Source organism: Anabrus simplex, chromosome 12, assembly GCF_040414725.1.
Source record: "Anabrus simplex isolate iqAnaSimp1 chromosome 12, ASM4041472v1, whole genome shotgun sequence".
NCBI classification, from domain to species: Eukaryota; Metazoa; Arthropoda; class Insecta; order Orthoptera; family Tettigoniidae; genus Anabrus; species Anabrus simplex.
Genome location: NC_090276.1, coordinates 71,799,897 through 71,827,380, shown reverse-complemented (window position 1 = coordinate 71,827,380; position 27,484 = coordinate 71,799,897). Strand labels below are relative to the sequence as shown.

The following is a 27,484-nucleotide window of genomic DNA, read 5'->3' as shown; positions in this document are numbered from 1 at the left end:
ATTATTATTATTATCTGTTTTACGATCCCCTTGATGTCGCATGGATACAGATAGATCTTAACGCGACGACGGAATGGGAAAGGTCTAGGAGTGGAAAAATAAGCGACTGGTGGCCCTGATTAAAGTACAGCCCCCGAATTTGCCTGGAGTGAAATTGGAAACTACGGAAAACAATATTCAGGCCTGGGGTTCGAACCCATTATCTCTAGAATGCAAGCTGATAACTACGTGACATACACTGCACGGCCACTTGCTCGGTATTGTTATTATTATTATTTTTTCGTCTCGGCCAGCAATGGACCACGCTATTTCAACTGTTTCCTGTCTTGAGCTTCAACACTCGCCCATTACTTCCTTCCCTTCCACGTCTTGCCTGTCTAGTTTAGGATTTGTTCGAAAACTCCGTATAACTTCAAGTTTCTTCTTTAAAGAGTCACGTTGCAAGATGTCATCACGTAAGATCCCCAATTCTTGTAAATCCTTGTCCATCTCAGTGAAACAGACTCCTTTAGATTTCTTATTCAGAAAGCAGGAAATCGTTTGAAAATACAATCTTTCTCGTCTCATTCGTTTGAAGTGATCATAGAAATACATCCTTTTCCTAACAGTGTCTTGTTATTATATCTATAAGCAGACAGAGTTCATGCTATCTCTATGTCCCTTTGCTGGGCGCAAAATCTTCCTTATCCGGACGAGTTGGCCGTGCGGTTAGGGGGACGCAGCTGTAAGCTTGCATCCGGGAGATACTGGTTTTGAGCCCCTCTGCCAGCAACCCTGAAAATTATTTTCCGTGTTTCCCCATTTTCACACCAGGAAAATGCTGGGGCTGTATCTTCTTTCACGCCATGGCCGCTTCCTTCTCACTACTTGCCCTTTCCTATCCCATTGTCGCCATAAGACATATCTGTGTCGATGCGTCGTAAAACAAAAAAAAGATCTTCCTTAGAATCTTCCTTTCTTTGGCTTTTAGTTGCTCTGCCAGACCTTTCGTACTCATTGAGAGGCTGAATACAGAGCTTCGGGTCGAATTACTGTACAGTAATGTCTAAGCTTGCATTTGAAAGATATTGGCTGTTTGTTATATATATCTTTGGTGAGGTCTGTTATGTTCTGAACATTCTACTAAATATACTTGTCCAGTACTTAACATTATTTTATTAGGATATGCATTTATTGCACAGCATGGTGTAACTATTTATTACAATCAAAGTTCCAATGAGAAGAACAGCTGTTCTCTCCAGAGAGTAAACATCTCTCTGTCGTTACGCTGTTGTTACTAGCGCACTCACTGTATAATTTTATTTTAAATACACTACAAGGTGGTAGGGAATTTCGATCTTGTTGATTCTTGATTAGAATGTCTCTTTCTCAGTAATATTTGAATTTCACTGCCCGTTTTATTGTGCCCTGATTGACCTGTCGATTTCTGGGAGCTGTCTCATTATTATTATTATTATTATTATTATTATTATTATTATTATTATTATTATTATTATTATTATTATTATTATCATTAATGTAGAAAGGAAACCAGCGACCAGACATAACTACCTTTACACCGGCCTGTTTTCAGACTAACTTCACGGTACCGGAGTGTAATCTTGGTACCGAGCTCGATAGCTACAGTCGCTTAAGTGCGGCCAGTATCCACTAATCGGGAGATAGTGGGTTCGAGCCCCACTGTCGGCAGCCCTGAAGATGGTTTTCCGTGGTTTCCCATTTTCACACCAGGAAAATGCCGGAGCTGTACCTTAATTAAGGCCACGGCCGCTTCCTTCTAATTCCTAGGCCTTTCCTATCCCATCGTCGCCATAAGACATATCTGTGTCTGTGCGACGTAAAGCAAATAGCAAAAAAATCTTGGTACATTCAGTTGAAGGTAGCGGGATTGATTTTTCTTAAAAAAAAGTATGAACAATGGACTCAGGGTTCTCAAAAATAGTAGATAAGGTGTAAATTACGAATGAACTTGGTGGATGAAGCTGTATGCCTGGCGGGGTTGTGTGAGGCGAATGGAGAAGAATAGGCAGCCTGAGAGAGTAATAGACTTAACCGAAGTGAGTAAGGGAGGAGTTGAAGTCCAATTGGGCTACGTTTGGAATCGGTTTTTAATGATTTAACAATAAGAGGAGGCAGACTAAACGATATAAATACGGGATTTTGAGGGCTTTTAGTTAGTGCACACAGATTTGCGGAATGAATGCTGAAAGGTGTCGCAATGTATGGATGTGATATGATGTTTGAATTCGTGAAAATAATGGCTCACAATCTTGGTCGCTAATCAATTCCTTTAGTGTTGAGTCTGGATATCTCTCTTGACTCCAAGTCAATTTTCAGGTTTAATCTCTATTCGGACCATTCATAAGAATTCGAACGTTTGCCCTTAGGATGGAAACCTGAGCCGCCTTCAGAACTGAACTACAAACAGCAGAGTGTATGATCGGGGCATCCCTAGCTTGACAGTGCACACCCTCCCTATCAGAACTGCGACACCAATTTTTGCTTCACTCATTTGACATGTACATGCTCTTAATTAAATGGGGATTGAATATGTCAAACGAATGCTGATGTTTTTTTTTTCCCTTTTTTCTGTGAGCACAGGTAATGTTTGGACATTACACGCGATTAATTTTTATTAACAGCATCATTTAGGCGCCATTGAGGGCTGCAGCTTTGCCCTCCGGGTGTACAAAGTACATCCATTTTATTTTTTATTTTGATCTCTAGCCGTGTTAGCTTTACGGATAGCGAGAGCTCTAAACGGATTGGATATCAAAGACCGATTCCACTATACGGGTCTATATTTAAACCTGATAGCAGTTTAATAGGCCACGGATCGCCCAGTGTAGTATGACGTACCTGTTCAGGAGGCCATGCCCACTTTATATTCACTTGATGTTTCTTCTCGACTGACTGCCTTCTTCTTCTCATAAGGGTTTCATCTCAAGAGCATAATAAATAGTTTAGATTTCTGCAATCACCACCCAAATTACTGTATTTGAATAGTTATTTCTCTTACAAGTGCCGAAATTAGGTTTTAAGTATGAGTTCTTTCTAACCTCCTCAGTGTTCTTCAGGTATCTAGAAACGGATCCATGAAATACATCAGTCGTGTAACGTACAGTACAATATTTTATGTCATATTAAATTTTTATATTTTAATTTAACCCTGGAACGGTAGCACCACTCGCAATGTTGTTATCGGTAGCGCTTCGTCGGGGCGATGACTTGTACACTTTTGCTACTTTTTATGCATTGTTAATTTTCATTGCCGATTTAAGAAGGTTTAAATAATTGTTAAAGTCAGTATTGTAATGGTAATATCAATGATATATTTTATTTTTCATTTGAAATGCCTAAATTATAATTACGAATACATCTCAGGTTTAGCGACATATTCGAGTAGGAGCGGAGAAGCAATATAACAGTTACACGAAACATTTAAACAGACAATGCATAATAGTACATGACACACTATTCAATTCTAATGTTGGTCATAATGATGTTATCTTCATCTTCTTCTGTGTCTGGCTCTATGGCTAAATGATTAACGTGCTGTCCTTTGGTCACAAGGATTCCGGCAGCGTCGGGAATTTTAACCATAATTGGTTAATTCCGCTTCATCATCATTTAAACCTCATCACGACTTGCAGGTCGCCTACGGGAGTCAGTTCAAAAGACCTGCATCTGGCGTGCCGAACTTGTCCTCACGACACTAAAAGCCATACGCCATTTCATTTTCATCTTACTCTGTATCAAAGTATTGTCCATCGGGCATAAAGTCTGAATCTAAGTCACTGTCATTTACTTCAAAATCGTCATCTTGTTCAACATAGTCGATTTCTCCTTCGTAATCGGAAGGTTCAACGAGAAAATATTTTGGATTTCTTTTTCTGTGATATCTGCATCCATTTCAGACTGTTGACCATATAGCCTACGGCGTATATTTCCACACAACTACTAAGTGAAATATTGCACTTTATGTAATTAAATGTAGACTACACAGTGATCATTAGTAGAAGTTCGTCCTGGAGACGACAAAAATAGTAAACGTTCATATGTAGCTCTTCGTCGGCGACGACTACAAAGAAACTGATCATAAACAATACTTACCTCAACCTTCCATCCAGTCTCTCGACAAGCAGAAAGGAGGTTAAACATTGCGCAGGGCACTGCCAGACGTAAGTGGGGATAGAATACAACGGATAATAATCGTATGGCCTCAGCTACCATGTGTAGACATTTTAATTTGGCGCCATCTGGCTGCCCACTAGATGGCAGACCGAGCAAACCGAAACTCTCTTGGGCGTCTATGGCTGAGATTGAATGAATTTTGTCGGATAAAGACCAAATGTGTCACGACAGATATTTTACATGCCGACATCGTACGACATGCAGTGTCGAATGGACTTTTTTTCCACCCTTCAAAAATCCGACTACCTCTGCTGGGTTTGAACCCGCTATCTTGGGATTCCGAGGCCGACACTCTACCACTGATCCACAGAGGCAGCTAATAAGACGGAGAATTGGGGAGAGTTTAAGTGTTTCACGCGTTCGTCGCGAGTCGAGCGCTACCGTTTTAGAGTTCAATACATTTATTATCTTATCTTATAGGATCGAATTATGAAGAACAAGCCCACGTACATGGCGTAAGTTTTTTTTATTTCATATATGCCAATTTTTTACTTTTACACACGTTTCTTAGCTGAAGATGTTCCTAATCAGGAACGAAACATGTACTTTAAGGAGATTTTAATCTGGAATATGTTTTATGATTACTGTACATAGTCTAGCAATAAAAAGCAAATAAGTACATGGAGTTTGGATTCTTCCTTCATCCTAAGCTTAGCTGACAGGATGTGCTGGGTGGGCATATGTATCGAATAACAAATTGCGATGCAGTGTATACTCACCATTATTGAAAATGATCACCCCGATTTGGAAAGAACCTTAAAGTAATCGAAACCGAATTTCAACCTATTAGGTCGTGTTACGTACATTTCGTACGTGTTGAAGAGATGTTAAATATAGAACAAAAATGGCCAAGCGGACACGAGTGCGACCCGAATCCACAACCTCTCGATTTCGCGTCGGTTTCTCTACCATAGCTGGGTTGGCGACCACGGAGCCCTTATCTGAGTGGCGTTGCTTCCACTTACTCCTGTTCGACCTCCTTTCGTGAACTTTTGTTCTTTTCCGACGTCGACGATATTAGAGCATTCGAGGCCTAGTGTGGGTCTTTCGTTTTCACGCCCTTCGTGTCCCTTGGGATTTTCTGGCCATTACCTTCATTTTTCGAAGTGTCGGATTACTACTTCCTGTGGTTGGGGGAACAGAAGAAGACTACACCCTCGGTATCCCCTGCCTGTCGTAAGAGACGACTAAGAGGGGGGGGGGAACCAAGGGATGATGTAATTAGAACCATGAGAATAATTGTGATTAGTACCACTATATGAGGAAGATCATTGGCCTGCCTTGCTCTGAGAGTAGTACCGTTATGTAAGAAACACCATGGGCTTGTGTTGGCTGTGGGCGTTACCATACTGTGTGATACACCGTGAGTCCACATTGCCTATCGTTAGTCCCACTATGTGAGGGGCATTATGGCTCTGCGTGTCTTGTCAGTGGTGCCATTGTGTGTGACATACCATGGCTCTACATTACCTGTGATTAGTACCATTGTGAGGGGCGGTGACCTGGAAGCATCACTCCAGAAATGAAGGCACTGTAAAATGGATCCACTTTTTTTTTGTTTCAAGATCATTTTCTCATCACCATTCGTTTTAGATTCTAGTCAGTGGATATATTTTGAAGTTTCAGTTTCATTTCGTTACACCTTGTACCATTAGGAGCCGATGATCTAGCTGTTAGGCCCTTTAAACACCGATCATCATCACTCATGTTATGTGTCCAGCTAAAAACCGGTTTCGACTGTATTAATACGCTTACACAATAACAAATTAAACATAGCTAAGTTAACAACCTCTATATGAGTTACCGATATTATGGCAAGTACATATGAATTTAAAAGCTGTCAATTACACTGAAAATACGTTCACCACTTCACAGTAATTTATTGATTTGCTCATTTCATACACATTTTTCCCGTTCATTTATTTTTATCTTTATATATGCTGGCTAGCTTTCCCCTACAGGCGAGCAATCACAATAATACCTGAATAATTATACATTAATTAATCAAAACATAACTATCATCGTGTTATATGAAGTCAGGATTAAGTCGAGTTGATTAATTACAATTACCAACAATACAGATGTTAATATTGAGATAATCCACTTTTGTTTCCTCGGGCGAATTGCAATAACACGGCTTTAATCTTTAGACTGCCAATGTATCACTGATCCGAACTTGTACGCAAGGTGCCTGCAGGAATACAGGGTGTCTTACTACGTATATCATAAGAACTATAGGTGAGACATAAGCTCACCGCACAAAAAAAAAAAAAAAAAAAAAAAAAATGTGTCACCCCTGGAGAAATGAATATGACAGATTAGAGCAGATGTAGGATGCAGTAGGTATGTGGAAATGAAAATGTCAGTAGAGGATAGGGTGGCATGGAAAGCTGCTTCAAACCAGCCTATGGATTGACCAATCAAACAACAAACAACAGTATTATTATTATTATTGTTGTATTAACATTGGTTTTTAAATGATACAGGGGTTCTTAATCACCATTTAATTGGCTGTCTGTTATATCGGTAATTTTCCGTTAGCCGGGCTGAGTGGCTCAGACGGTCGAGACGCTGGCCTTCTGACCCCAACTTGGCAGGTTCGATCCTGGCTCAGTCCGGTGGTATTTGAAGGTGCTCAAATACGTCACCCTCGTGTCGGTAGATTTACTGGCACGTAAAAGAACTTCTGAGGGATAAAATGTTGGCACCTCGGCGTCTCCGAAAACCGTAAAAATGGTTAGGGAGACGTAAAGCAAATAACATTATTATTATTATTATTATTATTATTATTATTATTATTATTATTATTATTATTATTATTATTAATTTTCCGTTTACATTAACACATTTGGAACTGTACAAGGGGGTACCCAGAAAAGGGAATTATTTTATCAAAGCTATATATTATCCAAAACAACCTTATCCCCTTCAGATACTCCCTATTACAACCAATAAGTTACATTTGTTCCACAATTTGAAACATTTTTTGTAGTCATCTTTAGAAATGGCTGACAGCTCCTCCCTCGTTTTTTTTCTTGACGTTTTCAGTTTTGTCAAATCGGTGTCTTTTCATGCCCCTGTTCATGAGTGGAAACAAGAAAAAATCGCACGGAGCCAGGTCAGGCGTGGGGCAGCAGAACCATGCCATTTTTAGCCAAAAACTGTAACAGAGCTGCCCGTGTGTACAGGTGCGTTGTCGTGGTTGACGAACCAGTTTCCTGTCTGCCACAAATCGGATCTTTTTCTAAGAACAATGTTGCGCAATCTTCCTAAAACTTCCCAATAAAATATTACTATGTTGTTCATTTAAAGCTGCCATCATAAAAAACGAATCAAGAACAAATCAGCGCTATCAAAAAGCAATCACTGTAGATGAAGAGATCAAGCCAGGTCGACAACAACACAGGCAGCACTGAACTGGCAATGAGTTACGCTATACACACCTAGCGGGATAAATGCGTACTACACACGCTTCGCCCACGACAATGTAATTCCGGTTATTTTTGGGTACCCCTCGTACTTGAAGTTTACTATTATTATATTAAATTTAGTTAGTTGTTGTTAAGTTGATTCCCTTTCAGGTATGGTTCTGTTGTCGTATGTTTAGTTTTTAAGTTTATACGTTTCTTTGTTCTAATTTATTTTCTGCTGACTGACGAATCTAATATTTAAGAACTGTTTTGAAATCTCACATGAGTTTAACTGAACGCAAGTGTGCGTTTAGCAATGGTGATCACTGTGTGTTGCTGGGAAGTTTGGAGCAGGTGGTCGTTGACGTTAAACACCATATTGCAGAGAGTTAAGGTGGCACTTCCGATGACTCTGTAAAGTTATACAAAGTTTCATAAGAATAACTTGTATACCAGTGAATTTGGAAGGCTTTTATTTGGCAGTAACCGATTCTACATAACAGTCAATTAGATATATATTTATTCTATACGCCTTTTAGCTGGAGGTCTCATTGCCGCTGCTTACTGGAGCTGCGGTTGTAGCTGTAGTAGCGGTGGTGGTAGAAGGGTGGCTGCCCCAAGGGAGGAAACTGAGCATGTTTTGGAACCAGTTCTGACCTAGTGCCACAGTGCACAGAGCGGCAACGAGGAACAGAAACTGAAAGAAAAATAATAAACAAATATTAGAAGGTTACTCTAGAAAATAATAGAATAAGGAGGATTGTTTGCGATCTACGTCCACGAGTATGGAAGTCCACAGTAGCAGTGCAATTAGATACATGGAAGTGAATCTAACTTCAGGAGTGAGAGCCATTGGGGTGTGCTCTCAAGGGAGCTGAACACAGAACCATGCTGGAAAGGGTAAGGTAATTCCTGTAGAGTTGCCGCACTTTTTATGTCTTTTGTTATATCTCGGTATATTTACTTTAAAATTGTTGCAAATTCATCGAGCATAATTTGAAAACGTGTACATTTGATCAGAGTTGAACAAAATATGGGTAATTGAAAGTAAATGTGAGGAAGGAGAGAACAAAGAAATTGTTGCATCAGCGGCGTCTCTCCCTGGAACCCATTATAGCTGCCGACTTTGCTCGGGAGAGATGCCGCAACTAAAATATTTAATGACAATGTCAAATTTAAGCCAGTTTCTTCAAGTTTAATATAACCGAACATTAGAACGTACTACAAGAAAATTATATCCATATAATATAATCTTTCAATGTAAAAGAATCTATCTGATAATTTACAACATTAAATTCATCATATTTTAATTTCGATTTTACCATGAATGTGCAATGGATTCTTCACTGTGTTGTATAAAACCCCACGGCACTTAACGCCCTTGAAAGAGCTCTGGCCTGCCCAGCGACCGATGTTCGGCCCGAAGGCCTGCAGATTACGAGGGACGGTGTGGTTAGCACGACGCATACTCTCGGCCGTCATTTTGGGCTTTCGAGACCGGGCCCGCCATCTCACCGTCAGATAGCTCCTCAATTCTAATCACGTAGGCTGAGTGGACCTCGAACCAGCCCTCATGTCGAGAGAAAAATCCCTGACCTGGTCGGGAATCGAACCCGGGGCCTCCGGGTGAGAGGCAGGCACGCTACCCCTACACCACGCGGCCGGCGTGTTATATAAAGGAAACAACAATATCATAATGAATATAATTCTGTCCTGACACAGTAATTTGCAAACATCTCTAAGGCAGAATTCTTGAATCAAAAACTGATGTTTATCCTCTTACAAGTTTTTACAGATTGTTTCTTAAAACTTGCAACCACTGGTTGTAACTCAAACACTGGATACACTCATCCTTTCTTGAATGTAATTTTGACTTCGGTGATTATTGAAGTAGCTATACCTGCTGGACCCAGAGAGCCTTTATCCAGATTTCCTGACTGCATTCTAAGTTTCAGTGTTCATTCCGGAATTCTATAGTACCATTCTGCCTCCCTGATCAGTATTTCCTTTGCTTTCAGTCTTTTAACAGCCTCTCTTAAATTTTTCTCTGTCCATTGAGGTATTTTAACAGTGCCCTTACTTTTATACTGAGCAGGCATGTCGCAAAATTTTTATTTCTGAAAATAATATAATTTTATATAATAAAATTATGTTACCAATGAAAGCAATAAAAATAGATTATGTATATTAAGAATCGTGAGGTGATAAAATATTCGAATAAAATACCGGTACACTCTGAATAGTATTGAATGTTTCCAGATTGCTTGTAGAATCTGATAGCAATGAGGCATCTCAGCTGGATTGTTGTGCGGCAACTCTCCCAACTATCAGGTAGAGACGCCGCACCCTCCTGTTGTCGTACCTCAAGGCTATCATGGCCCAAAATTAGCTTACTGTCAACTACAATTATGCTTCTGACTGCTACTGTACTAAAAACGTCTGATTTAAGCATTTGAAACCAACTTAATATACAATAAATTAGCACACGGAAAAACGTTGTCAGGAGGAAACAAGATATCGGCTATAATTGGCGTAATATACGAGCAAATTTCGTCACACATGCAGATAGTAGTTCTTCCTTAGAAACTGAAAAACCAAACATATTGCCATCTAGCTGTAACGATGGCAACCTTTAGCAACAGTGTATGCGACATCTCTACCGGATTTACCTTAAGTTATTATTCCGCTAAGCTAAGTCAGGTTTTCCCACCTCCCTTTTAGGCACAAATTCTGGTTGTTAATGTGATCATAATTTATTGTAATTGAAATGAAAAGTCTCGGTCCGACTTGTTGGCTGATCGGTCAGCGTACTGCCCTTCGGTTCAGATGGTCTCGGGTTCAATTCCCGGCCAGGTCGGGGATTTTAATCGCTTCTGATTAATTCTTCTGGCTCGGGAACTGGGTGTTTGTGTATGTCCCAACGCTCTCCTCTTCATATTAAGAGAACACACCACACTACCGACCGCCACAGAAACAGTAATTACATCCCTCCATGTAGAGCTGACGTCAGGAAGGCCATCATGCCGTAAAACAGGGCCAAATAAATAAATAAATAAATAAATAAATAAATAAATAAATAAATAAATATATAAATATATATATATATATATATATACACATATACACATATGTGTGACACAGTTCACACCTGCGACCTCACAGGTATGGAGAAAAGCGGTAGAAAAAGAAAGAAATGTACAATCTCAGTGAAATCGCCGTCTGTAGTTCAGGATTATCCACACACTGCCGGTATTTGTTTACATCCACAACTCTGACGTTAACAATTTATTATAGAAATATTAAGTATGTAATATCACACTGACAACAGATTTTTGATGTGTTTCATCATACTGGTGAGCAAAGATGGAACATTCAGGAGTCTGTGAAAACGCTACATGATGCATTGGAGGCTACTTCTGGAGAAATATTACCTCAATACAGTATATGAGAAGGGATGTTGTTTATAACGCGTAAGAACATAGAAAACAGTTGAACTGATTTTCAAACAATTAAAAGTGATTTAATGCACTGATGGAATTGGAAAAGAATATCTTGCTCAAATGTATATGAATATTGAATTTTCACGACCGCATTGTAATAGTGTTACGAGCTCAACTTCGCTTACCTTATGCATACTTCTCCGCTCCGATTTAGTGCACATTATATTGCGCTGCTTCACGAACTTTCAGCTTACAAGTCTGTCTCACCACTGCTTTGACTGTTGCCCCTCCACGCGCAATCATCGTGACGTCACCCGGTTCCAGTGTTTTCTCGAGCTCGCTTCGCTTCCGTATATATACTCGCCGCTTTCTTTTGTCCGGCGATCAGGTGTGATTGATATGTTGTAATCGGCAGTGAGAGCTTGAGCAGTGTACACGGCTGGACCGTGTGCATTTCAATTTTACTTCATTTTTCTTTACGTACTGGGTGAGCAGACTTTTATTATTTTTATTGTCATCTATTCAATTTTGCCCTCTCTTTCTCCATATGGGCTTGGCTAATGCTTGGATTTCGAACTCTAGTCCCTTCAGGACTCTACGAAATTACGCTGTGCCAAACTATTGGCTTTAGACTTGTGGTGGAAATGTGAAGGAAGAAGTGTGCTGGACTAGCGATATTATGGTGACCTTCAACTTCTAAAGTGTTGTGCATGAACTTTGCCTTCCCACGTTTTGAAGTGGGACTTGACAGCCTGATCATTTCCCTTTCCCTGCTGTTTGTTTCTTGGTTTTCTTTTCCCGTTCCTCTTTCCATTCTTCTTTTCGTCTCCCATTCGTATTTTCTCATAATTTGCTAATGAAATTTGGTAACATTGTGCTCTGCCAATTTCGCACTGCGTCTGCTGTTTACATTTCGAATGTTCTAGTATCTTCCTGTCTTAAACAAGTGTGTGTTAGATTTCTGGGGGATATGATGTCGTTTTATTGCATACCATTTTAGGTACTGGAAAGTTCCCTTTAACTTGTATAATTTTTACTTGTTCCTTTTCAAAATTTCTTGCTGTTTTTTGCGCGGCATTCATGTGAACGTTGTCATATTGGAACTTGAATGTAATGAGAACATTAATTTATTCATATAGCCCTTATCTCGTACCTGAGTATACCAAAGATTTATTGTGATTTGTGTGGTTACCCCTTTTAGTGCCTGTATGAACCAAAATAAGACCTGTCAATAACTTGTATGATTCCCTTTTTCTATGGTGTATCAAATGGTCCAATTTTACTCTCTGTTGTGAAAACATTTCTTATCTCTTTTGAAGTTGTTTCAATATATATGTTCATCTTTTCTAAACCTGTGCTTTTGGGAGTTCTCATTTCTGTGTTCTCTTTCGTTTTGCTTAGTATGTACCTACCGCGGAAATTCCCCTTGGGAAAAGGCCCATAATCGTAATCGGCACATGACTTGGGATGTGATCTGCACTGATTGTGGTTATTCGAAGCATGACATTCGAATAGTGCCATTACTCCATTCTACACGTTTCCCTGCGCTCTGCTTTGCTAAGTTCTCTGTGCGGCATACCAGCACATATTACTGGGAGTCTTTCGCTTCCTTCATATCGAACTTTCGTTGATATTTGCCTAGCGATTGCTGCAAGTACTTGGAAATACATACTCATATTTAATTATACCAATGTACCGCAACAATAGAAACAGGCTTTCAACGTATTAGGTCGTGTTACGTACATATAGTACGTGTTGAAGAGATGTTAAGTACAGAACAAAAATGGCCAACCGGACACCAGTGGGATCCGAACCCACAATCTCCCGATCCTTTCCAACAGAACAAGGATGGCCGAGGCTACCATAGCTCAATTGGTAGAGCAACCGACGCGAAATCGCCTTTGAAACAACGTGGAATCTTTTTCAAACACAGTGCTGCTCGATCATGGCCACCCATCATCGGCTGCTAATTTCAAATGGCCACCAGCCATAAGACATAGCGGGCACGGTTGCTAGGTAACACTTCCGTCAAACTAAACGCATATTTTCAAATGATTCGGAGCCATAGAACAATTATGTAAAAAGGAATTACGAATATATTTACTAAAGGTAAACGACCTCATCTTAAAATAATCAATATTTATTATTATTAATCTATTAATATTATTATTACTGTTATTATTTGGACTTAAGTCTTGAAGCATTAATGAAATAGGCATCAAACAGGACACCATCAAGAATTCATTGCTGCCCATAACCTTCAAACATGTATTTGAAAATAAATGCCTTAGCTGCGTAATCTCCTCATCCAAGTCAATTCAAGAAACTCATGCGTAAAGAATGGTATGAAACACGTGGCTGTATGATATGCACTGATGGCTAGCGGATAGCAAGTTCTGATGGAACTGACAGGGCTATGAGAACGCTGCTGAAATATTTGCAGCTCAGTATAAACTTTCTCCTAACTTCTCAATATTTCAGGCAGAACTTCGGGCCTTAAAGTGTGCGCTACAATGGTGCAAAACTAACAACAAAAGAGTACAAATCTTCAGTGATGCACAAGTTGCATTGAACTCGGTAAACGATATAAATATGACATAAATCCAATAGCTGTCAATGTCAGAGCAATAGCTCAGGAGTGTTCTCACGTCTGTACATCTTGGATTAGAGGTCACACTGGGTTTACTGGTAATGAAAAAGCAGACTCATTAGTTAAATCAGCTGCTACGTCTCTTTTGGATATTGTATACCATAAATCTCAAATATGTTATGTTCAAAGACAAATTAAGCAATGTATTCACAACACTGGAATATTTTGAAAATATCGGTTACGCGAGAAATATTTTTTCCGGAAGGTAAAATTCCAATATTGAGTAAATTATTAGTGCCTAACTTTGTTTTAATTCAATTTTTAACTGGTTATGAAAAATTAAATTCTCATTTAGAACGCTTTGAACTTAATGTTACAGACCGCTACTTATGCTTTTGTGGATCAGTTCAGACAGAGCATCGTTTGATATTTGAGTGTCCAGTGTTTGAAATGAGAAGACGTTTATTACAATTCCACTTGAATTCTTGTAACCTGGAATTTTCTAAACCACTGTATCATATACTCAAAAGATAATGTTGTTATGTGCAGTTTCTCACATTCATTAACAACATGTTTTGTAAGCTAAATTTACAAGAAAATCCATTTGTTATGTTTTAAAACTATAACCGTAAAATACCTCTGATAGTTTTTGATAATTAATAATAATAAAAAATAATTATGTAGCAAAAACGCTACATTCATATTTGATGCCTTTTTAGTAACGAGTGTTGTATATTGAACATTATTAGACGTTATGCTATAACTATATTGTGGATAGGGCAGTATTGTTGTTGACAAATACCTAGAATTGTATTTCAGTGCTACTCATACAAGAACAGCCGCCATGACACATATCCAGCTGCCTCAGGCAAAGATAAAATAGCAAATAGATGGAGAAAATTATTACCCCTACCCCCCTGTAGTATCATTTCTGGAAGTGCAATTGTCCAAGGTATTATGTACATAGTTACGTTTGCCATCTTTCAGTGTGTTACTGAACTGCAAGAAGAAGAATATTATAGAGCCAAAAGGTTAAGGCGGGAGGCAATACCTTAACTTTCCAAATTATCTCTGGGGAACGACGCTTGACTGGTGAAACCATGTCTAATTAATTACTTGGTAAGAGTAATAATAAGAGTATTTTACCTTGCGAGATATAAATTCTGTATTTGTAATGCCAAATTCCTTCTATGTGAACTGGAAAATACACTACCTGATTACAAATATCCGGACACATCTATCTAGTACGTAATTGAGCCTCTAGATGTCACGAGAGGCGGACCTGTCAGTATAATATGAGGCGGGAAGTGTTGTATTGTCAGTAGAGAATCAGTAACAGCAGAATGAGTCTGTCAGGAGAGCTCAGTGACTACGAACGTGGACTAGTCATTGCATGTCACCTGAGTAAGAAATCCATAATGGATATTTGAACCTTTCTAAAGCTGCCCGAGTCGACTGTTGGTGATGTGATGTGAAGAGGGAACGTGAAAGAACAACCGCAGCGAAACCAACACCAAGCAGTCCACATTAATGACTGACATGAACCACCCGGCATTTCGGAGTGTGATTGCAAAACATCGCAAGAAAACAGAGGAATCCACGAACCTACTACGGTGGCGTAGCGGCGGGGAGGTGATACTCCCACGTGGCGCGTCCCAGCTGGCGGATAGGGGAGTCCTACCCGGATTGCCGGCGGACTTGAGGGAAATAAAATACCTCTCGCGGACCAAACACACTACCCCCTGTGGGTGGGGGACGCAGATGAAGAATACACCCACGGTATCCCCTGCCTGTCGTAAGAGGCGACTAAAAGGGGCTCAAGGGGCTCTCAACTTGGGAGTGTGGGTTGGCGAACACGGGGCCCTTAGCTGAGTCTTGGTATTGCTTCCACTTACTTGTGCCAGGTTCCTCACTTTCGTCTATCCTTTCCGACCTCCCTTGGTCAACTCTTGTTCTTTTCCGACCCCGACGGTATTAGAGTATTCGAGGCCTAGGGAGTCTTTCATTTTCACGCCCTTCGTGGCCCTTGCTTTTCTTCGTCCGTTACTTCATTTTTCGAAGTGACGGATCCCTTCTTTCTTCTTTTTTTCTCTCTCTCTACCCCGTATGAGTGGGGGACGCAGATGAAAAACACACCTACGTGAGAGGCGACTAAAAGGGGTGACCAAGGGATGTTTGTATGAGAACCATGACACTACTCTTGATTAGTACCATTGTGCGTGGAAAACCAATGGTCGGCTTTACTTGCGAGTAGTACCACTATGTTAGGTACACAATAGGTTTGCGCTTAGTAGAAGCAGAGAGGGTCACTGTGGGTTTCCAGTACCCGTGAGTCGTACCCATGTGAGCAATACCACGGGTCTGGGCGTTGCCTCTGATTAGTACCACCGTATGAGCGACACCGTGGGTCTGCGTTACCTGTACGGCGTACAATACTTGTGAGTAGTACCATCATGTGTGGAACACCGTGAGTCTACGCTGCTTTTGATTAGTACCCGAACATGACAAATACCATGGTTCTACTTTACTAGCAATAAGTACCATTCTGAGGGGCATTTGACGTGGATTTTGGACCCCTTTAGACATCAAGCATCCTCGAATCAGGATTGTCTTCATAAGTGGTCCCTTGGTCAGTAATACTATTATTTATGAGCTTGGTTTGAGTCGGATCCACTGTTTTTTGGGTTCATGTCCACCCATTCATTCTTCATGACATTTTTTATTTTGGTCAGTGGATTTTTTGAAATTTTTGTTATTTCATTTCGTACCATTAGGGGCCGATGACCTCGATGTTAGGCCCCTTTAAACAACAAGCATCATCATCAAATCAGAGGAACAAATCACTCGTAAGTTCGAAAGTACTACCAACGGTCGGGAGTTAAAAAGAATGGGGTACAATGGTCGAGCTGCTTCTCTTAAGTCAAACATTTCTGTAGTCAACATTAAGCGAAGCTTGAGGTGATGTAAAGAGCGATGGCACTAGAAATTGGATGAGTGGAAAGGAATTATTTAGAGTGATGAATCTATTTTCTAGTAATATGATAGTCACATTTATAAAGTGCTTACAATACGATAACTATATTCCGTGAAATAATGTTTACTCAAAGTATCGAACTTGTGACTTTTCAGGGATTGGAGTGAAATATTTTGTTAATTAACCCTAAATAGTTTCATTATTGTTTTGATGTATCTGGTTTGGCAACTGAACTACATAGTTTTAGTAATTTGTGATGAAAACTACGTCTGAAAGGTGTCATAACGAGTAAATACCACAAAATCTTTGATACAACCATTTCTTTCTTTCTTATCTTTTTTTTGCTGTTTGTTCTTGGCGTCGACCCATGTGGATCTTTTCCCCTACTGCCACTATATTCTACGAACCTGTGTGTAACTGGAATGGCAGTAGTATGGAATGTTGTGTGTGAGGAAAGAAAGTTTAAGGGCGTCACAAACACCCAGTCCCCAGGCTAGGAATATTAATCATTACAATTTAAAAAATCCTGACCCGACCGGGAATCGACCCCAGGCCCGCCGGGTGACAGGCGGACGCGAAATCGGGAGGTTGTGGGTTCGGATACCACTGGTGTCTGGTTGGCCATTTTTGTTCTGTACTTAACATCTCTTCCATACGTACTAAATGTACGTAACACGACCTAATAGGTTGAAAGTCGGTTTCGATTACAACCATTAAATTTACAAATCTTGAAAACCATGAAATCCAAATCATTTTCCACCGCAGGGATAATACATGTACTAGAGCTTGACTAGTACGGAAATTGCTTGTGAACACTCCGCCACATTAAGTATAAGACGCTTGAGATGATCTTAGACGTTTTGGAAGTATAATAAGCATATCTCTCTTCTAAAATTCATTTTCGATCATTTTGAAGTCATTTTTCATCAATATAAGGCAACATGTAAAAAACAGAATTTATTCGCAATTCTTCGCACTACAATGTTTGCAAATGCCTTCCATTTAAATTGTTTTTTTCTCTATACATGTATAACTCACTGAGGCAAATCAGAAGACACCTCACGCGAGGTACTACCTTGCCGGAGTCGCGCGTTAGAGCAATTGTTATTAAGCCGCGCGGCACGGCGAGTTTTGGCACTTCAAGATGACAGCAACAATTTACGTTGAGATACTGAAAACTGCCATCACACATGTAGTTTAATTATTATTTCGTTATTAACACGGATTATGCTTTCAGTATGTCTGGAACTGAAGCAATGACATGCAAAAAATTGTGAATTATACAGGAGAAGAAAAAATAGTGTTTCCAACATTCTGAAGCAGATGTTACGGAAGATAAATAATGTAAAATCAAGGAGTACTCTGTTTAACACTCAAATTTATTTTAATTATGATTCACGCACAAATTTTGCAATGAAATACGTTGTGAAAAATCACTATGTAATCAGTTTGTTAGCTGATGGTTAGTCTCCTTCCAAGTGGTGGTAAGGTCTGTATGTCCTTGATGGCGTGATAGGACCGCCCTCTTTTGACGATATTGTGCTCCTTCCACGGTTCTGTATAACTCGTTAAATGAGTGCTTTGTCTTGACTGAAGGAACTTCGGCTGTTGAAGTCCTTATCGAGCTCACAGTGATAATATTAAGTCGTTGAATATTTAAGTATCTCTTTCTTTCCATCGCATCATCATTATCTACTGAATGCAATTCCTTGTCGCTGTAACCACAGCTTCTGCTAGACCCTTCATGTTGCTATATGAACCACATGCCAGTTCCTGATGTATCACATCCTTAGTCGTCCCTTGGGTCTCTTTACCAGTACTTTATCTTCAGTGTTGGTTTGGAGAAGAGAGAGTAATGTCCCAGTACGTGTCCATGGAATTTTGTTTTTCTCTTCTTTATCTTATTTAATAAACATTTAATAAACCACATTTCTGCAGCCTCAAGTTTTGTTTCTTCCGGGGTTTCGCATCCATACAGTAGCACACTCCAAGGAAAGGTCTTGACAAATGATTTTCTGGTCTCCAAACTGACATGGTTGTTTAGCAATAAGTTTTTCTTGTTTTGGAAGGCTGGTAGCAAACCTTTCCATGGAAAACGTCACATAAATCCCCGGGCGTCAACATGATTACATTAAAAGGTCGAAAATGCTTAAGCTCTCTGATTATTTCCGCATCTTCCTCTGGAACCATTGTTGGCTACGCGTAGGACCTATTTTTGAAAACAAAGAACTAGTATTGTTGTATGTCCTCCGCTCTCTTCGCTCAGCGCCAGCCAGCCGCACGCACGCAAGCGTGGATCATTCGAGACTCGACGCGCAGTCTTCAGTGCGCGTGTCTGTTACGTCGTGTGCAGTATATAAGGAGCTCCCTGTCTGTCACTCATGAGGATTCTCCCCAGTGTCCTGCTCCAGAATAAACTGAACGTCGAACACGGAGGCTACTCCTCTTAAAAATGTGTCTCGACCAGGTGGACGGAATTCTGGTAGTATGAGGTTTCACCTCAGGTCACTACTCCCCTTTCCCGTTCCTTCATCCATGTCGAGCCCCGATGTTGTATGCCGCACATCCCCAAGCTCACTCAAGCTCCGACACACACATTAGATTCTCTACTTGTGAACATAGCTTTCATTTAGTACAAGCTTATGAACTCAGACACTTCAAGTTAGAAGGAACTCTCTTAGCTAATCTATGCTAGTGAAAATGATAGTTTTCAACTATCACGAACTATATCTTTCCCAAGAACTATCTTTTCAAGATAGCAGTGAGTGTAAATACATTCAGAGTGTACATAGTGTATAGAAACAGAAACTCTCTCAAGATTAATCATGTACTTTGCTTCAAGACAATTTTATGTTTTATTCCTGTACATACTGTACAATTCTGTGTGAAGCAAATAAATAAGTTGTGTTCTTGTAAACCTTATCTTGTTTACAACAAGTATTACGTCATGTCAAGATGCTATCAATAACGACTTACCATTTTGAATGGGATAGGTTTCGGAGGCATTCTGGCAACTGAAATATAACTATGATGAACTATAATATTTATAAACAGGGTTTACACAAATGACAAAGGTTACACCTAATTCCCCCAGAGGCAGGACTGAGTTACTTCCTTCTACACGCCAAGTCTCGTGGACCTAACACAGGTTCCGCTTTGCACCATTCGTGGAAACTAGTCTGCTGTACCTGTTGACTTTCTATCTTTTCCATTTCATTCTTATTAGAAGCATTCTTGAAGCCATTATGGATGTTTTAATGTAAGCATGGATGCATCTACCTTTTGTGGTGCCACGCCCCCTTTTTGTTTCCCAGCGCTAAAGTCTGTTGTTTTCGGGGATTATTCTGTTCGTCACATTGGCTAGCCTGAGTCTTCTTTAATGATCTTCAATTTTTTCCCGCCTTCTTAATGTTTAGGTTTTCTTGTCATATATTATTCGGTTTACATTGTGATTGTGTTCAGTAATATGTATCTTGCTTGTGATCTATTTTCTAGGTGTAAAAAATGTTTTCCACCTTCTCCATGAAAAAAACTAAATTTCCATATTTTTGACTGACTACCTCAGCGTCTCAATTAGCGACATCAGTTTCCTGACATTATCGTAACCATGGCAGCCAGTCTCCTTCTTCTTCTTCTCCTTCTTTTTCCTCTTCTTCTTCTCCTTCTTAGCGAATGGGTCACTTAAGACCACGCGAAATCAACACTTTCTAGCCTTCCTGTTGGCCCAGTATTCCTTCATGCGCAACGACTGGATCTATTTTTGTTGCTCTGACCAGGAATGTTGTATAGTTTTCTTCCTCGAAACCCCGTGTGTGAGTGATTTTCCTGATTTCATCCCCGTCCAGTAGGTTTGGTGATCCTAATACCTTCAGGTCTTTTTCCACAAGCATGTACCAATTCGGCCTAATAGACTTGCTAGTCTGCGTTAGTCTGTTCGGGTCCATTCTTTCTAAGTGTCCCATGAAGTAAATTCTTCCCATTCGGATTGTGTCTGAGATTTTGGTTTTTTAAAATATATTTCTGTGTTCGCTTTGGATAATGTACACCATCCTTGGTTCTTGACCCAACGATTTTTCTCATGATTTTACATTCTTTCACTCCTATTTGGTGCTTTAGTGTTTTGTGTTGGCGATTGAGTGTCTCTCTTGTATAATGTCGGATTTTGCAGTACCAGGAGGGGCTCTTTCTGTTCTATATACTTTTTGTTAACTGAAAAACATTCTCTATTTTGTAGAGTCTCGATGCAATAGATTTCTTTCCGTTACAGTTTGCTGTAATCCATTCGTTTACTATAAAGATCTTTTTATTGTCAATTAGAAGTTCATTTGATTCGATTTTGATGTCGGTCATAAATGTTGTTTTTTCAAGCGAGATTTGTAGTCCAATTTTCGCTGCTTGTTCTTGTAGTAGTTCGAGTATCGGGCCAGTTGGCCGTGCGGTTAGGGGTGCGCGGCTGTGAGGTTGCATCCGGAAGATCGGATCCCACTGTCGGCAGCCCTGGAGACGGTTTTCCGAGGTTTCCCATTTTCACACCAACCAAATGCTGGGGCTGTACCTTAATTAAGGCCACAGCCGCTTCCTTACCACTCCTAGGCCTTTTTGTCCCATGGTCGCTATGAGACTTATCTGTGTCGGTGCGACACAAAGCCGCTAGCAAAAAAAAAAGTAGTTCAAATTGTTTTTTTGCGTCAGACCGGAGTTGGTCTGTGTATACTAGGTCAGTAGCGTCACCATCTCACTGTGCGCTTTCTTCCCTGATTGATTTGATTAATTGATTGATTGATTGATTGGTTAATTGATTGATTGATTGATTGATTGATTGATTGATTGATTGATTGATTGATTGATTGAATTGTATAGAAAATTATAGAACGGCGTCGCTATGGTGAGTGCTACCCATGTGTAGCTCCGTGAAAACAACAGAATGGAATGCGATGTTAAGAGTGGTCAGTATACAGCGGAATTTGAACAAAATCAGTAACTAAAGTGGTGAAAATGGTATAAATAACTGGAACCTGTTTGCAAATTATCTGTTACAAGCATAGTTGCAGTCTGGATGCTATGAAGGTAATAAATTACTCAAACAAAAACAAAGGGAAAGCAACGGCTTGGAGAAGGACCTTACGCCAGACTTCTCGCCAACCAGTGTACCGCATAAGCACTCCTTGCGGGCATTGTGTAAATTTGCTTGTGCATGCGTAGGAGGCGAAGTGTATGTAGGATGTCATATTTTTAAACTCTTCTTTACGGACACTACTTAAAGAAAATTCATATTTGCATCGTGCATTATGGATCGTTATTAAATTTTCTCGTTTACTGTGTGTTCATTTTCATGGTTTCTTCAAGATTATTACGATATTTGTGATTAACCGATAAAGAAGGTAAGATCAGAAATCGTATTTCCAGTTATCTATTGAAGACAAATCTATTCGCTACTGGTATTTTTTGTAGTTTTAATTTGGAGCTACAAAAGTTACCCACGTAAATTTATGTACCTATCAGAGTTTAAACAAAGTATTCACTTTTGAAGGTATGGGATACGTCATTTTTTCGACTGCTCCACTTCCTTTTTAAGTTGTGTGCTCCCCACATAAGCCGGCATAGTAATGAATTGTATATAATTGATAATAATCTGGAAGGAATGAACTTTATGGAGGCGAAAGGATTACTAAAACGGTTGAGAACACATACACATTCTCTCTTCATAGTAATAGTATGTTCCTGAGCGTGTTATTAAATTATTTTTCTTCCTCTTTCTCAGTTATTTCTGCGACCAGCAGAGCTAGGCTGGCAAATATTAGGTTTAAAACAGAAATATTGCATGGAATTCTCTACTGGGATACGAAACTCGGCTGGAATGATAGGAAGCCTGGAGATAAGCAATTTCGCTGACTCATTCCCTCATTTCTGATCCCATTTCTTCCTTACGATCATTCAACATCTAATGAACTACTGCTCTCCGATTTGGACAACAGCTTCTCTTCCTCTCCAGTATTAACCAGTTAGACAGAGCGGTGTCCTTCTTTGCTGCCATTGTAAGGAACAGAAACCCGAAGCTCAGAAATATGTTTACTCGTCAAGTAATAAATGTGTCACCGCTGCAAATCAGGCGACAGGCAGCTGATCTGAGTTTCCTCCACGGAATATTAAATGGGCATTACCGCTGGGTTCCTTCCCGTTCCACCTGAGTCAAAGACTTCTCCTCATTCCCCATACTCAGCACTCAAAACTTCAAAGATCTTTTCTAATCCACCTCCCAACTCTCCTTAAGGGAACCAGTTAGTGTGACATGACCAAAAGCTACTACTTTTTCTTTGTTTTTAAGCTCAAAAAATTGTGAAGCTTATTTCCAAAAGGTACCAACTCCAAAAAAAAAAAATCGAAATTGAGATTATAATGGAAAACGTACGTCGGTTGGTAGCTCCATCGTATGAAAGAAAAAGAAATAGCCAAAACGACCTAAATCCATATCAAACAGGGCATTAAAAATCTCGTTTGATGCCAATAAGTACCAAATCGTGTGGCTTGAATGTGCCAATACGTACCGTATCAATGCAGCCAATGACAGGCCATTTCTGGGTCACGTGAACAGCAGCAAAATGGCCGCGCTATGTTTAAATGACGTGAAGTGACAGTTTTCTTACGAAGTTCGTTTTGTTACTGTGTGCTACTTGTTTTTCAAAAGTATGGAATCAGATATCTCAGATGAGTACTGTGATACACTTGAAGAAGTAAATAAAGCAAGGAAGAGGGTATTAGCTCCAGATAAACGGAAGAAGACGCGTGCTAAAGTGCAAAAATACGAGAGTAAAGCGAGTGTTAAACCAAAATTTGCTTGTTTCCACAATATCGGTGAGTTTTGTAGAGCCCGTGATTTAACAGAACAAGAAATAATAGCGTTTCATTGTGCCTTCTGGGAGAATAAAGATGCTGTTTCTCAAAAAAAAATGTATTGCTTCGTATATTTATGCGGTATCACCAGAAAGGCATAGGCGTAATCAAAGACACAATGTACGAGTGTTTCGAAGAAAATGACGATTAAATATAAAGCTAGAAGTGATAGTGGTGTTGTCAGTGTGCGTAGGGATACATTTTTTAAGCCTCCTGAATGTCAGTCGAAGGAAAATTGAGAATGCTGCTAAGGAGAGAAAGAGAATTCCTTTAGTTCAGTACCGTACTGGTACTTTACATTATTTTCATTGTTTTGTTCAATTTTACTTAATATTATTTAAATAATCTATGCCTTCACTGTCAATACCTTAAATCTGACTATTTTATAACTAAATGCAGTCAGTTTTATCAAAAATTCTGATGACTGCAGTGAAATTTATGTCTTTCAGGTCAAAATATTTAGAGTATCAGTGCCAAAAAGTACCAAATCCATCATTTTCTTCGAATATTTCCTAAACCGCAAAAGCTTCAACAGAAATAATTTGTATAACAATGCATTTATTCTATCTGAACATAATAAAAGTGCTCAAATGAATTTTCAGTTGAAATTTTACACTCTGAGCGTTTTTCCTCTCTCCTGTAAAATATAACTTTTTGGATTTGGTACCTTTTGGAAATAAGCTTCTCAATTATCCTCTATTTTCCGATTACGGCAATATATAACACGTTGTTATTAGGAACATCCTTGAAGTCATTATGGATATTTTAATGTAACTATGGACACATGTACGTTTTGTGGTGCCACGCCCGCTTTTGGTTTCCCAGCAATATGTCATGATCTACTTTGTGTAACTGAGAGCGGTAAAGTATGTTGTTTTCCGGGATTATTCCGTTCGTCACATTGGCTACCCTGAGTCTGCTTTAACGATCTTCAATTGTTCGCCCACCTCCCTAATGTTTATGTTTTCATGTCATATCCTCTTTGGTTTAGAGTGCGATTGTGTTCAGTAATATGTATCTTGCTTGTGATCTACGCGTAAAAAGTGTTTTCCACACGGAAATTCCGTAGAAATCAGCACACGCCGTCTGGGAAGAAGCAGGCACATGAATAAGCTATTTCTGGTGAATTTACTGAGCAGGATACAATTAGACTTGCGTCCAGAGGTTATGAACAACAGAATGAGAGAAAGAGAAATCGACCGAAAACACATAATATTATTTCGGCAGAGCAGCTGAAGGCAGAATGAGAAGAAGACGAGAAAAGAGAAGCAATGAAGAGGAGGAAGATGATTATTGTCCTGGAATGTTTTAAAACCGTTCTTACTCGAACTTCAACCTCATTTTTCTGAAAATGCCATTTTTGCTGAGATATGTACCTTTTCCTCGGAAACTACAAAGTGCACAGACGGAAAATCTCTATCACATACAGAGCAAATACCAACACATACACCGTAGTAGAGTGGGTTTTATTTAATTAGTAGGTATTGAGATAATAATTAAATATGAACCAAAACGTTTCTCAGAAAGGCTCAACAGATTTGTTCGATTAGAATTTTAAAATCAAATCAACCACAGAAGCAATCACTATAAATCTGCTACAGAGTATTAAGCTCTTGTAGTTCATTGTATGTGCCAATATTCGCGACTCTGTATTATCTAGATCACAAGATAAAGGTACACAAAATCCAGAGTTTTCTCGTTTACAAACTTGTAAACTACTTTCACTGCTCACTGGATCAATCAATCCCTACTAAATTCAAGATGCATACCCACACGTTATTGTTGCAATATTTCAAAATCTCCCAAAGATTGTTCGAGTAGTTTAGATGATGTTAAGGATTTATCGGTGACCCGCAGTTACACTACCCGATCACCTTAACACTATTAATAGGAGACAAGAGCTTGGTATAGCATCAAGTGAAAGTATATTCCAGAAGGAAGTAAATAATCTCATAAGGATAAGTTGATGTGAAGAGGTTATACCGCCATCTTGACCCACAACGACTTAGCTATGAAAATTTATATTCTCATGGTTTTCGATTTGGACTGTTGGTATTAGTAGACTGTGTACCTGATCTTCTTACTCATTTGCTATGTTTGTTATATTTTTAATGAATGTTTACATTTGTTAATTAGTTTGTTGACAGTACAAGTAAAATGAGTTTATTCTACCTGTATCGTGTGCTTTGTGAATAAATAATAATAATAATAATAATAATAATAATAATAATAATAATAATAATAATAATACGGACACGCCAACGTACCAGCACGTCACTTCTGTGCACTTTAAGAAGGCGTGTGATTCTCTGTGGGCAGACAGACCGTTTTGGATACTCTAGAAGAACTGAGAGTGGGCAGGAAGACTAGAGAAGTAATCCGGCAAACTCTCACGAATACGACTTCTAAAGTAAAACTTCTTGGGGAAATTTTTGAGCCTTTTGAAATATGTACGGGCGTTCGTCAAGGTGATGGCATCTCCCCTATTCTGTTTAACTTAGTTCTAGAGAAAGTTATTACAGAATGGGAAAGGGACGTCTATCGGAAATTTGGGAAACAAACTCAAGGTGAAATGTTTAGCCTTTGCTGATGATCTAGCAATCGTTACTAAGACCAGAGATGCAACCAGATACGCTGTACAGAGATTAAACAATATAGCATCAAAGGCAGGACTCCAGTTATCTACGAAAAAACCAGTGCATAGAAAATCTACATCAGCATAGCAAAAAAAAAAAAACTCCGCTAGAGATGGAAAATCGCGCAATTTCACAGGTGTCCCCTAAATTACCTTGGAAATATCATACTACCATCGGGACTAGACGGTAGGGTCAGTATAGGAAGACACTAAACTGCATAAGGCGTACAGACTAACGTGGAGTTTTACAAAAAGGAGTAATGTAAATGTAAATCGGGGAATTGATGATTGGATTGCGTTATTTCCAGCTCTTAGAGCCTTTTCCCAAAAATGTAAGATGCTTCAAATCCCCAGCATTCTGTAAACTGCGTGAAAATTTCCATATGATGGTGTCGTGTTTTAATGCAACGCTCAACGCGCTGTAACTTGTAGTATTATGGCATTTGCGTTAGAATTTGTATTATTGTAATATTGCAAGGACCGGGCGATTTGGCCTTGCGGTTAGAGGCGCGTGGCTGTGAGCTTGCATCCAGGAGATAGTGAGTTCGAATCCCACTGTCGACAGCCCTGAAGATGGTTTTCCGGGGTTTCCCATTTTCACCCCAGACAAATGCTGGGGCTGTACCTTAATTAAGGCTACGGCCGCTTCCTTCCCATTCCTAGGCCTTTCCTATCCCATCGTCGCCATAACACTTATCTGTGTTGGTGCGACGTAAAGCAACTAGCAAAAAAATGTATTGTAAGGCGCAGTGTTAAGCACTGGAAATACTGAAGTTGTGTGTGAATTTGTATATGATGATACTGGATATAGAATGTTAAACCAGTACTGTAGTAATTCTTGTAGTATTTTCTCCATGGAATTGTTTGTTTGTTTGTTTGTTTGTTTGTTTGTTTGTTGTTCTTGTTGTTGGGTAAATATCTTTCAGCATTACTTTATTATCACACTACTGTAAGTGACCATTGCCACACCGGGATTTTTCCCATTTGCGATGTACTTAATAATAATAATAATAATAATAATAATAATAATAATAATAATAATAATAATAATAATAACAGTAATAATATCCTTAAATATACAATGCAAATCAGGTTTAACTTACGACCAAATATTTCATGGTTGATCAGCTGAGTGTTGTTCACGTGTAGTTACAGTGAATACGACGCAGAGCTCAGAAGCACACAGATATATATACTGTAGTCCTTCTGTGTTTGTTTAATTAGGCCATGCACAAGTAACACTTGTAAAACACTTGTATAAACTATCTTATCAAGATCGGAGATGTAATGCAGAGTAGGTGCTTGTTAACCGGGTAAATACGAAACATATGTTGAGAATATTGATCAGCA

The 27,484-nt window shown here is 39.4% G+C and overlaps 1 long non-coding RNA gene across 1 annotated transcript; it reads right to left on the bottom strand.

Annotated features, from left to right (window-relative positions):
* Nucleotides 1-8,118: 8,118 nt before the first annotated feature.
* LOC136884420 (uncharacterized) lies at nucleotides 8,119-27,484 on the bottom strand. The gene is made up of 2 exons (XR_010861358.2): nucleotides 27,238-27,484; nucleotides 8,119-8,301 (listed from the first exon to the last, which is right to left on the bottom strand). It is a non-coding gene; the product is annotated as an uncharacterized lncRNA (long non-coding RNA).